Source organism: Prionailurus viverrinus, chromosome C1 (assembly GCF_022837055.1).
Source record: "Prionailurus viverrinus isolate Anna chromosome C1, UM_Priviv_1.0, whole genome shotgun sequence".
Taxonomy (NCBI): domain Eukaryota; kingdom Metazoa; phylum Chordata; class Mammalia; order Carnivora; family Felidae; genus Prionailurus; species Prionailurus viverrinus.
This window is the reverse complement of record NC_062568.1, coordinates 205,623,103-205,636,545: the sequence shown is the minus strand read 5'-3', so window position 1 is coordinate 205,636,545 and position 13,443 is coordinate 205,623,103.

The window sequence follows — 13,443 nt, the reverse complement described above, 5'->3', positions numbered from 1 at the left end:
TTTGTGGGTCTGGGGCAGAGGCCGCCTCTCTGCCGAATTCCCACCTCTGGGCCTCTAAGGACAAAGGGGCGAGATGCCGGAGGCAGTGTCCTAGGGGGCAGCCCTGCAGGCGCTGGGAGGGAGGCGGAGGGGCTGGGCCCCTGGTGACAAGTTGCCGCGACCTCACGAGGGTGGGGGAACTGCAGGGGAACGGGGCCTGCAGGGGGTTTCCTTTGAGTGTGAGGGGGGAGGAGAGGGACTGAGCACTTCGGGAACTTCACAGGGAAAACTTCCCCTGAACTTGTGGCGTGGAGGGGGGCGGGGGAGGGCAGCGCGCCGTTCTGGGGAGGCCGAATGCATGGCCACCGTCAAGTTCTGAGTCTCCATTTATCGAGCACCTACCACGTGCCACGTGCTGCGGGCTCCCAAACCCTGATCTTTACAGTATCCCTGCAAAAGGGACTTTTTAAAAAGATGATTTATTTATTTATTTTTGAGAAAGAGAGAGAGAGAGAATGAATGCAAATGGGGGAGGGGCAGAGAGAGAGGGAGACACAGAATCCAAAGCAGGCTCCAGGCTCCGAACTGTCAGCATAGAGCCCGATGCGGGGTTTGAACCCATGAACCGTGAGACCATGACATGAGCTGAAGCCGGAGGCTTAGCCGTCTGAGCCACCCAGGAGCCCCGGGGCTTATTTTTATTATTTATTTATTTATTTTCTGATGTTAAAAAAATTTTTTTTTTAACATTTATTTATTTTTGAGAGACAGAGAGAGATAGAGCATGAGCAGGGGAGGGACAGAGAGAGAGGAGACACAGAATCTGAAGCAGGCTCCAGGCTCTGAGCTGTCAGCACAGAGCCCGACGGGGGGCTCGAACTCATAAACCGTGAGATCATGACCTGAGCCGGAGCTGGATGCTTAACCGACCGAGCCACCCAGGCGCCCCTGTTTTTTGATGTTTTAATTTATTTTTGAGACAGAGAGAAAGCACGGGCTGGGGAGGGGCAGAGAGAAAGAGAGACAGGATCCAAAGCCGGCTCTGCACTGACAGCAGAGAACCCGATGTGGGGCTGGAACTTGCAAATCGCAAGATCATGATCCGAGCCGAAGTCGGACGCTCAGCTGACCGAGCCCCGCAGGTACCCCGTAAAGGGGACTTATTTATGCCCATTCTGTAGATGAGGAAATGGAGACTCAAGGAGAAGAAGTGATTTGTCCAAGGTCAAGGTCACATGCCAGTAAATGGCCTGAGCTAGGACTTGAACCCAGGTCCAGGTGGTGGCCAAGTTGAAGCCTTCTTGGTGCTCGAAATTCCACCATTCATTCCCAGGAGCTGAAGCGTGCTGGGATCTCATTTGGGCACTTGGCCGGAGCAGGGTCTCCGTGGGCTGCGGGCGAAGGGGCGTGAGAACTCTGCCCGGCACACAGTAGGCACTCAGTAAGTATGTACGGGGTGTGCAGGGAAGGCAGTGCGGGCCTGGGGGCGGTGAGGGACTCTGGCTCCCTGGGAGCGAGGTCCTACAGACAGCTCCACGTGGACGATGGACTAGAGGTGGCCAAGTCACTGTCACCTAATTCAAGGAGCCCCCCGGCTCCTCAGCCAGGTACCCCTGTCCCTCCCACAAGCTCTCTGCAGAGGGTGTACCCACACCGGGTCATCCCTGTCCGGCCCTGCCCAGCTCTGGCCAGTAGACGTGTCCACGTAAACATCCGAATGAGTGAAGATTGGGAAATTGTACCAGGGGAAAAATTCTTTCTTTCTTCCTCCTTTTGAGCTGGGGAAGGGAAAAGTTGCTGGGAAAATGAGGTCAGCGACTTGAGTGTTGCGTGCTCCATGCTGATGAGCAAGGAGAGGTTTCACGTGCTGCGTTTCCCAAAGGAGAGGTGTCACGTGCTGGGTGCCACGTCAGGGAGACAGGCACAGAGCGACCCGGTGTCCAGCCTGGCTGGGCACTGCACCCCTCCCCCCAACCCCAGCCCTGTCGCTCCCTCCTCGCTCCCCGGCTGCTCCGGCTCTGAGCCAAGGTCTTGCAGATGAGAAAAACACGTGCCGGTTCTCCTGTCTGCAGGCCATCCCGGCTGGTGGCTCCCAAGCAGTGTGCTGACATAGCCGGAGGCAAACAGGGGACCCAGGGCAGGGCTGATACGCAAGAGGATTTGTGGCCCCCAGACCTCAGAGCCCCCTGCAGCCCCTCTGTCTCAGAGTACAGATGGGGAAACTGAGGCCGGGAGAGGAGAGCGATGTGTCCGAGGTCACAGGCCTCAGAACTAGAGCCCAGGGGCCACCTGGGTGGCTCAGTTGGTTGAGCGTCTGACTCTTGATTTCGGCTCAGGTCATGAACTCAGTGTTCTCGGGATGGAGTCCTGCATCGGGCTCTGTGCTGACAGCTCGGAGCCTGCTTGGGATTCTCTCTCCCTCTCTCTCTCTGCCCCTTCCCTGCTTTTGCTGGTGCGTTCTGTCTCTGTCTCTCTCAAAACAAACTTAAAAAAAAAAAAAAAAAAAGAACTAGAACTCAGGTTCCTGGTGCCTTAAATAGTAAAACAAAAACCAAAATCCTTACAAATAAGGAAGTAAGTAAAATCTGGGGGGAGAAAAAACTAACAGAAAAAGTATAAGGAAAATAATAAACATTATGCGTGATCCTATCACCCGTTACCACTACTTCAAACATTTTGGTTTCTTTCCCTTCTAAGTAACTTTTAAAAACTATCTTCAGGGGCGCCTGGGTGGCGCAGTCGGTTAAGCGTCCGACTTCAGCCAGGTCACGATCTCGCGGTCCGTGAGTTCGAGCCCCGCGTCAGGCTCTGGGCTGATGGCTCAGAGCCTGGAGCCTGTTTCCGGTTCTGTGTCTCCCTCTCTCTCTGCCCCTCCCCCGTTCATGCTCTGTCTCTCTCTGTCCCAAAAATAAATAAACGTTGAAAAAAAAATAAATAAAAACTATCTTCAGTGATTTCTTAACCAAACTAAACTTTCCAACCTATGGTTATGAGTGACGTGGCCATTTTTCATAGCCCTCCTCACACTGTTAAAACGGTCTCCATCCTACGATTATAAACAGTGAGCAATTCATGACTTGGGCTGTTGGTATGGGTGCCAAGAACTTCACGCACCGTTGCATTTACCCTTCATGACACCTTTTGGAGGCCAGTGTAGTTATTACTGCCTTTCTACAGATCAAGAAATAGGCTCAGAGAGGTGTAGTGACTTTTCCAAGGTCACACAGCCAATGAGTGGCAGAGTTGGGATCCAGACCCTGGCAATCTGAGAAAACTGAGTTCTCTCTCCATATAAGATTCCACTATAGGGGCACCTGGGTGGCTCAGTTGGTTAGGCAACTGACTTCAGCTCAGGTCATGATCTCTCGGTTCGTGGGTTCGAGCCCCGCGTCGGGCTCTCTGCTGACAGCTCAGAGCCTGGAGCCTACTTCGGATTCTGTGTCTCCCTATCTCTCTGCTCCTGCCCCGCTCACACTCTGTCTCTGTCTCTCTCTCAAAAATAAAAATAAACATTAAAAATAAGCCCCACAAAACTTGAAGATTCCACTACAATAAATCATTTTATGGCATATATATGTATATTACGTATATGTCCATATATATATACACACACACGTTTGCTAATATATATATATATATATATATATATATATATATATTTGCAAGTCTCTGGTTTAGCTCATTTTCTTTCTCTCCAATGCCAGACTTCCTGTAGAAAGGGCAAGAGACCCCTGTGGACTGGAGACATCTTGGAGGGCTTCAAGAAGAAGGTGGGGTTGGAGCAAAGCCCTGAAGAATGGCTCTGCCTCAAATGGGAAGGCATTGCATTTCAATGTGAGAGTGTTTAAGCCCACACTTCCTGGGGGTTCAGGTGGGAGCCCTCTGGGAAAGTACTTTGGAGGAAGCTTTGGGGAAAGGTGAGGTAAGGACAGGTTTAGGAAAGCGATTCTCCCCAGGAAAGGCCAAAGGAGATGTGCCAGGTAGGCCTTTGCCTCCTAGCTGGGCTCGTCTGAAGAGCTGGGGCCACCAAGTCGGTACAAGCTCCTGGTGATGGGGGAGATGGGCCTGGTAAGCCCACCGCTCCCTAAGGGTCAGGCTGGAGAAAGCCCTGTGTTCGGGACACCAGAAGAACCCCAAGTTCTCCATCTATGAAGTGGCGCCTCTTTAGAATGAGTGGTACAACTCAACATAAGAGATCATGGCCTCGGGGTTCAGCAAATCCCTCAAAACTGACATTTTAGATTTTAATGATATCAGCCGTAGGATCGATTTGCTGTATGTTATGTGTTCGCACTCTGTGTGCTGGCTGTGAGGGCTCGGACGAGCCACTTAAGATCGTATATTGGATCATCTCTTAAGACTACTAGGCTCTGGGGCGCCTGGGTGGCTCGGTCGGTTGAGCATCCGACTTTGGCTCAGGTCACGATCTCAGGGTCTGTGAGTTCGAGCCCCGCGTCGGGCTCTGTGCTGACAGCTCAGAGCCTGGAGCCTGCTTCGGATTCTGCGTCTCCCTCTCTCTCTGCCCCTCCCCTGCTCATGCTCTGTCTCTCTCTGTCTCGAAAATAAATAAAAACATTAAAAAAAAAAAAAGACTACTAGGCTGTGCCATTGAGCTTGCCTGGAGGAGATATGGCGGCGATCAGCTGAGAGCCCAGGAGGTAGAAGGGGCGAGTTAGGGAGGGGTGCTGATGCCTTTCACCTCTCCACCCCCGGATGTCCAGAGAAAAATCAAACAGAAGATAGAAGATGCTCTGCACAAATGAAGGATGCATCATGGTGGCGGGGGGGGTTACACCAAATGGTGCACTGATGTCAGGTTTTTTTCATATTCACCTGTCAATTCAGTGCAAATCCCAGCTGGAGCTCGAAGAACGGAACGAATGTGTTCTAAAACATATATGGAAGAATGAAGAACCCTGTATACGAGCAAGGAGGACTCACTCTACCAGGAACTGAACAGCCTACAGAGCGCTACTGATGAAAACCATGGGGAACTATCCCAGGAGCAAGGCGGATGGAGACGAAGAGACAGTCCAGCCACCGTGCCATGTAATCATGATCGGGGTTGACATCCTGGGATGGGAGAGGCTCTGGAGGAAAATGAAGTTGGGGCTCTAGATTTTATACACCACAAACTGTCTGGTTGTGTTGAAGACCTTGGTGGGAGATGTCAAAAGCATAAAGTGAATGAGAACAGCCGTGGAAAAATATCTTTTTATCCTACGGGTTGGGAGGGAACTTTTGATGAAGATCTAAATAGGCAGAAAAAAAAGAAAAGAAAAGAAAAGAGAAAAGGAAAGAAATCAGTGGATTTGATGATTACATTAAACTGAAGGATTTTTTTCTTTTTAATAGCAAAGGGCACCACCAACCAGGACACCAGACCGAGGGCAGGATAAGAGAAATGTTTGTGATGTCTCAAATGACAAGGGATTAATATCTAGAATATACAAGGAATTATTGCAAAGCTGCAAGAAAAAGACAGGAAATAATAGAAATATGGTCAAAGGATGTGAATAGGCAGTTCACAGAAGGGGAAACCCAAGTGACTAACAAATAATGAAGAGGTGCTCAAACCCACAAATATTCAGAGAAATGGAAATGAAGCGAGAGGCGGTCCCACATCACACCATTGAATTGGCCCAAATCAGAATGGGACCCTTGTGACAGGGAGTGTGGCTGGGGTGGCCAGCCCGGGGGGGCGGGGGGAAACGATTGGCAGCTTCAGGGAAATAGGCCCACAGCAAAGCCCAGACCCGGCAGTCCCAGCCCAGAGAGATCCCAGACCCCACGGACCCCACAGGATTTTTGGACTGAGCTCACAGTGGTGGGGAGCGGGGCGGGAGCAGGGATTGGGGAAAAAAGAAAGCAAGTGTGGACTCTTGCATGGAAGAGGTGATTCATCAAACCCCCTGCAGGTGAAGTTCAAACAAACAGAGCCAGGGAGAAGTCATGCAAAAAAGATTCCATTCACACCAGCTACCAAATTATAAAATCCCAGGGAATTATTTACAAAGCAGGGGATAGGGGGTGGGGAGGGGGCCTCTCCAGGCCAGAGCGGCCCTAACGGGGTGGAGAACTCAGAGGGGACCCAGGGGAGGCAGGGAAACTGAGGCCAGGGTAAGGCGGGTCTGGAGAGATCAGGGAAGAAGGCAGCCATTGTGTCTTTAACTTTCACCAGAAAGTGGGGACGAGCCGGAAGCAGCTTCCCCAGGAGGAGGGGGGTTTGGAGAGTGGGGTGGGGGATGGGTGGCAGGTGGAGGGTTGGGGGCTAGTGGGTAGAGGAGTTAGGGGTTGAGGTTTGGGGGACCTGGGGGCACGCATGCCTCAAGTGAGAGGAATTTTGGCACGGCCAGGGCGAGGTTCTACCCTGAAAGCGGGTAGGAGAATTGAAAGCACTTTGAAAATATGAAGGGCTATAAAAGGAAACCCACTGACAAGATCAAAGGTCCTCGCACTTGTGGGCACGCGGGAGTCTCACATGCCGCTGGTGGGAGTGTAACCGGGTACAGCCCCTTGGGAGAGGAATCTGGCAGGACCTAGTGAAAATGAAAATGTGCAAACCCCACCATCTGGCAGTTCGACTTTCTAGGTTTAGGACCTAGGAGTCAGGAGGCGCTCGATCCTGTGCTTCTGGGAGGCAGGCGCCAAGGATGGGCATCCCCAAGCAGGGATGGAGGAAAGTGCAGGCACCCAGGCGTCCCCTAGCAGGGAGCAGGGAGCAGGGAGCAGGGAGCAGGGAGCAGGGAGCAGGCTGTGGGGCAGGCTTGCGGGCCAGCACCACACAGCAGGTACAGAGAACGGGCCAGGTCTGAACTCATCAACACGGAAAGTTCTCAGAAACACGTCCGAGGGGAGGGGAAGCGATCAAGGGGCAGAGCGGCGAGCCTGGTTTTCTACCGTTTGTGTAAATGCAGAGGCACAGAGAACGATACTCTGTGTTGTTTGTTTAAACGAGAAGGCAGAAGACAGACTAGAGAGCCATGTAGGGCCACTCGGAGACTCAGAGTAACAGGTGCCTTTGGGGAGAAGGAGATGGGGTGAGAACTGGGCGGGGGAGGGTCAAGAAAGGCTTCGATTTTAATTATAAAATAAAATAATTTGAAGCAAAAATTAGTCAACAAATACAGAGAACCTGCTATTTATTTTTTAATGTTTTTACTTATTTTTGAGACAGAGAGAGACAGAGCATGAGCAGGGGAGGGGCAGAGAGAGAGGGAGACGCAGAATCCGAAGCAGGCTCCAGGCTCTGAGCTGTCAGCACAGAGCCTGACACGGGGCTCGAACTCACGGACCGCGAGATCATGACCTGAGCTGAAGTCGGCCGCTTAACCGACTGAGCCACCCCGAGAACCTGCTATTTAAAGAAAGTATCTATCTAATGTCTGTGTTGCTATTCTAGGTGCTGGGGACCCAGGAGAGAACGAAAAAGGCGAGACCCCAGCCATCGTGGGAGAGACAGACAGACACTACACACACACAGAAGTTCTAGAACTGCTAAGAAAAAAAGTGAAGCAGGTATTTTAGTTAGGGGGTCAAAGGAGCCTGAGGAGGTGACATTTGAGCAGAGGCTGGACTGAAGTCAGGAAGTGATTCATGCAGGTATCTGGAGGAAGGGTGATCCAGATGGAGAGGCCTGCAAGTGCAAAGGTCTGGTGGCAGGAGCGTGCTCTGTGCGCTCAGGCCAGGCCAGGCCGGGCCGGGAGGGCGGAGGGGTCAAGAGTTAAATGATATGATGTCAGAGAGGAATGAGGGCGGCCATTGGTTGTTAACATTGGTCAGTTCCGGGCAGTGGGAGTATGGGTGTTCTGGATCCTCGGCTTTGAAAAATTTTTTAATTAAAAAAAAAAATCTGAGGGGCGCCTGGGTGGCGCAGTCGGTTAAGCGTCCGACTTCAGCCAGGTCACCATCTCGCGGTCCGTGAGTTCGAGCCCCGCGTCGGGCTCTGGGCTGATGGCTCAGAGCCTGGAGCCTGTTTCAGATTCTGTGTCTCCCTCTCTCTCTGCCCCTCGCCCGTTCATGCTCTGTCTCTCTCTGTCCCAAAAATAAAAATAAACGTTGAAAAAAAAATTTAAAAAAAAATCTGAAAATGAAGACGATGTAAGGTAAAAAGATAGATGGGTGTTGGGGAGCCTGGGTGGCTCAGTCGGTTGAGTGTCGGACTTCGGCTCAGGTCATGATCTCACATTCGTGGGTGCGAGTCCCGCGTCGGGCCCTGTGCTGACAGCTCAGAGCCTGGAGCCTGCTTCGGATTCTGGGTCTCAGGAAAATCAGAATCCTCAAATGTCAGGACGCCGGCAGGGACTCGGTCCTAGTCCACAGAAGGCAGAGGAGCCAGGTGGTCATGCTGTGGCTGCCCCTTCCCCACCCAGGGCACGCCCGGTCCTCAGCCACGCGTCCTTTCTTGCAGAGGCCACACGCGAGCTCCCGCTCGCTGGGCCCCGGGTGGCCACCATCATGCAGAGCTGGCGGTGAGGGTGAGATCAGCCTCTCTCCCCTGACTCTCAGCTGGCCCCACTTGACTCGGCTGAGAAACTGAGGGTCTTCAGGTGGTTGGGGGCTGACTTGGGGGCTGGTTCTTGAGAAGAGGCCACCTAGAACAGGGAGGTTGGGGCAGAATGGTGGGGGGGGGGTGCGGGAGGAGGACTGGAGGCCCTCTTGACTCCATTTCCCCAATTGCCTGGGGTCCTCTCTGAGGGTCGGGGGAAGGGAGCTCTGCACTCCTCGGCCCTCCTCTTCTTTGGAAGGAAATGGGGACAGGGGCTGGCTGCTTGCCACGACCAGGTTAGCCTGAGGTGTGGCCCTGGGATGGAGGGAGGGCCAGGGGAGGCACAGATGAAGAAGACAGTTTCAGGGCTGTGGCTAACACTGTGTTACTTCCTGTTCGTGATTTTAGGACGTGAGTCATCCAGGGGCTGGCCCAGGGCACTTAGGGCGCTGACATAAGCAGGACAGTGGAACGAGAGAAGGTGGCCTGCTCTGGCTGTGGGCCAAGCTGGGTGGGGATGGGGAGGCGGGCAGCGTGGGGTGGGGGGGGGAGGGTCAGGCTGCCCGAGCAGCTCCTTTGAGACGGGATCCCACTGGGCGCCCAGACCAGGTGAGAAGGTACTGGCTTTGTGGCTGGTTCTGAGACCTCCCCACAGCGTGAACTGCCGTTGCCAACCCAACCACAGCTATGCCTTCCAGACCGCCCTTAGCCACAGCACCTGCTGCAGCTAAACCCTCTCTGCACAGGGTTCCCCAAAAGATATCCATTAGTCACCTGAGGGCACGTTAAAAAGCCATCAGGCCCTCAACAGACACGGGAGTGGGGCCCAGGAATCTGCACATTTAACAAGCCTTCCAGATGACTCTGATGCTGGCTACAGCTGGAGAGCCATATTTCTCCAAACGCCTGGCATGTAGCAGGTGTTCAGGAAATACCGGCGGACAGACTGGCTGTTCTTGGGCCCGATGCCTTCCACCACACCTGCTTGCAAAGCACAACCATCAGCTCATTGGGGTGAGATGGTGGAGGGCCCTCTGAGAGCTATGGGCTGCACTGGGAAGGGAGGATAGGCTCCAGGGAGCCCCAGGCCAAGGGTATATACTGTGCGTGCAGCCCCTGGGTTGGGGACCAGAGGGTCACAGTCCTACCTGCTGGAACCTGCTGATTCCCCATGACCGAGGAGCAAAAACAGTGGGCTGTGGGACTTCGGGGTCTGAGACATGCATGGCCTGGGAGACCACGTTGAGTGGGTAGGGTCTGGGAGGGAGTGGGATGGACTAGATTCCTGGGTCTTGACCCTGACATCTGCTCACTCACTCACGTCTTCGCCCCTGTGCTGTCTAGCTTTATGAGCTCCTCCCTCTGGGGAAATAGCAGGGACCATGACCAAGTGCCTCTGCCCTCAAAGACCACACAGTCCAGCGGCGTGAGAAGCAGCCGTCTGAGCACTTGCTTGGCAAACTAACTCAGTGGGAGCCCACTGTTGTCTTCACTAGCTGTACAAGCTTCCTACGAGGCTTGGCCCCTCCGCTGCAAGACCATGTCTGTAAGTCGTCTGGCCCCGAGCAGGCTTCCAATAACCGCTAGTCTCGCAATTACTAACAGAGGAGAGGGGATGTGAGCAGCTAACCATACGGAGGTGAGGGTTCTGCTAAAGGTCTGCAAAAGTACCAACCCCTGCCTTGGCTGGTGGAGTGTGGTTAAGGGCAAGTTTCACAAAGGAGAGGGAGTCGGTGATCACCAAGCAGATGGAAGGGGAAGCCGTCCCAGGCAGAGGAACCCAGGGGCAAAGGCACGGAGGTGGGGACTCAAGGTTATTCAGGGAGTCCAGGGTGGTTAACGTATGGGGCTGGGGGGGATCTGCCTGGCAGGCAGTGTGGGCCAGGACGTGAAGGCCTCCAGCATCTCACCGAGGAGGCTGAGCTCGATTCAGAAGGCTGCGGGGAGCCACGGGCGAGGGCATGGAGGGCCCTAGGGCTTCTCCGTGTTGGCACTACCCACATTTTGGGCTGGATAATTCTCTGCTGTGGGGGCTGTCCTGTGTATCATAGGATATTTAGCAGCATCCTGGCCTCTACCCCACGAGAGGCCAGTAACACCACTCTGTCCCCTGAATTGTGACAATCCCAAATGTCTCCAGACACGGATAGATGTCCCTTGCGGGGCAGGGGGCAAAATCGCCCCTTGATTTTCAAACCACCGGACCAGGGGGAAATGGCATGACTGCCTTATGCTTTTGGGAGCTGGCCCTGACCACACCACGGAGCACAGATTAGAGGGACAGAACCTGAAGGCCAGAGGACCAGTTGGGAGATCACTAGAGCATCACGAGTGAGAAATGGCCATGGCCAAAGACACGGCTGGGCTGTGGGGCAGGAGGAAAGGAGCCAGGGATCCAGACCAAGGCAGGGTGTTAAGGGGACTCTCTGTGCATTTGCTGAGTTTTAGCAGATTTCTCAGCGGCAGGTACACAATGGTGGGTGCCAAGACCAAATCCCATCTTGGAGAGAGAGAGAGTCCGGGGCCGCCTGTGCAGGTGTGCTGACACTGAATGTCGAATGGCTCACCCAGAATTTGCCATCGCCCATCCCTAGCCTAAAGAAGGCGTTGGGTCTGGAGAAGCCAAGAGAAAAGATTTGGGGAAGGGTGTCGCCATTGTACTGAGCGCCCCCTGCTGCTTCTTGGGGGAGGGGGTGCTTCCCTTGATCTCAGGCAAAGCAGGAGGGGCTACAAAGGACCACTCTGACAGCTGGATATCCAAGGAGTTTAGGGCCCACAAGACTGACAGGAGATTCTCGCCTGCTTTGTGCCCTCCTGAGTGCCCAGCACCCCAGGGCTGGCCCCACAGATGCTCGATAAAAGTGTGTGACCTGAGTTAGAGCCTGAGGCTAGATGGGCCTGAGGTGACTGCGCCTTTTCCCTTGGACCGGTGCCAGCTGGTGGCCTGTGTTCAGCCACAGGCCCCACCAGGCCCCTGCGCGGCTCTCTATGGCAGTGGGCTGGCCGCACAAACTAAATTTCCCAGGTTCCCTTGTCAAATGTTTTCCGTCTTAGGTTCGGCCAGTGGGAGGCACTGGTGGGAGACGAGGGCACGAAAGGATGGGAGAAGCCAGAATATTTCCCTTCATTGTGCTTCACATGGTGTCTCCTGCAGTGGCTCTGTCTCCTCCGTGGTTCCAGATTCCCCCAGACGCCCTGGCTCCTGGCACTGGTGGTGCCATCTTCAGCCACAGGGGTGGTGGCAGCGTCTTGTAGTTGTTAATCTTAGGGTTATCTCCCCTTCTTCTAATTGTCCTTTTAATTCCTTCAACACCTTTCTAACTAATTCCTCTGTATTAAATCCACTATATAGAAGGGCGCCTGGGTGGCTCAGTTGGTTAAGCATCCGACTCTCGACTTCGGCTCTGGTCATGATCTCATGGTTCGTGAGATTGAGCCCTGCGTTGGGCTGTGCACTGACAGCACAGAGCCTGCTTGGGACACTCTCTCTCTCTCTCTCTCTCTCTCTCTCTCAAAATAAATAAATGAACTTAAAAAAATAAATACCCTTGATAGAATCACTAGGCAGAGGTTTGCTTTTCTCTCGACTTGGCTGCCACCTACCCTTTGGGTCCACTGATGGAGTTGGGATGGGAGGTGGGGTCCCAGGAGGATCCCCACATTTGGGTGGTAAAGGAGCCATTCACTGGGATGGGGAGCCATTGGAGGAGCCAGTGGGACCCATTGGGTTTGAGAGGTACGTGGGTCATCCATGGAGAACCACTTGTCCCTGCATCCACCGGGTGACCCCCCCCACACACACACTCCTGGTCTTTGGCTCTCTCTTCCAGATCGGGGAGTCCTCAAAACTGCCAGGCGAGACTAGTAAGGGCCAGAAGAAACCTTTGTGCTAGTTGTAGAGGCTGACTCTCTGTACAGAGTCAAGTTTGTGGGTTGCGCTAGCCGCACCCTCAGCGTGGCGTATCTCTTAGAAATGTTTGGGAACCAGGTAATTTCCCAGACTCCTGGTCAGGAGATGGGATTTTCCACCTCACAAGAGTCACTTCCCAGTTTCATTCGGTGCCTAGACGCACCAACCTTGCTATCTCCATCATGGGGGTTGGTGGCCCAGAGCAGAGGTCCCTGAACCTCTTGGCAGCCTGCAGTGAGGGAATGGGAGAACAGAATTGTCTCCTGCGGCCCTGCCCACCCCATTCCTCCGAAATGCCCTGTGTGCTGGGGGCAAGGACTCCCAGGCCTGGGGGAGTGAGTTCTGGCCACACGGGGCTGGCCCTTGCTCTAGAGTTGTGGCTCGGGGCGCCTGGGTGGCTCAGTCGGTTAAGCGGCCGACTTGGGCTCAGGTCATGATCTTGCAGTCCGTGAGTTCGAGCCCCGCGTCGGGCTCTGTGCGGACAGCTCAGAGCCTGGAGCCTGTTTCAGATTCTGTGTCTCCCTCTCTCTGACCCTCCCCCGTTCATGCTCTGTCTCTCTCTGTCTCAAAAATAAATAAACGTTAAAAAAAAAAATTGGAGTTGTGGCTCAACGAGGAGGAAGATGGAAGATGGCCAAGATAGCAGGGGGCGTGGGTGCTCGGTCGTGATGCGAGCCCCAGGGGAGCCCGCCAGCCCTCGCGGCCCTTGGCCTGGGCTCTCTCTGGTCGCCCTCAATTTCCCAGATGGCTTTCTGTCCTAGCCTTGTTTACTTGTTCGTCACCTGGATGGAAGACTTAAGAAGGAAGGCAGGGCAGGGTCTGGCTTGCTCTGAGAAGGGCTTGAAAAACATTTAAGGACAGGGGCACCTGGCTCGATCTCAGGGTGGTGAGTTCAAGCCCCACACTGGGCATGGAGCCTACTAAAAAAAAAAAGTTTGAGGATAAATTAACAAATGGATAATAGTAATAACAGCCAACTCAGTATACACAGCTTATTAAGTTACATATACATTTTGTGAGCGTACATACATAACATATATATTATATAGCTTTTAATCTTCAGAAA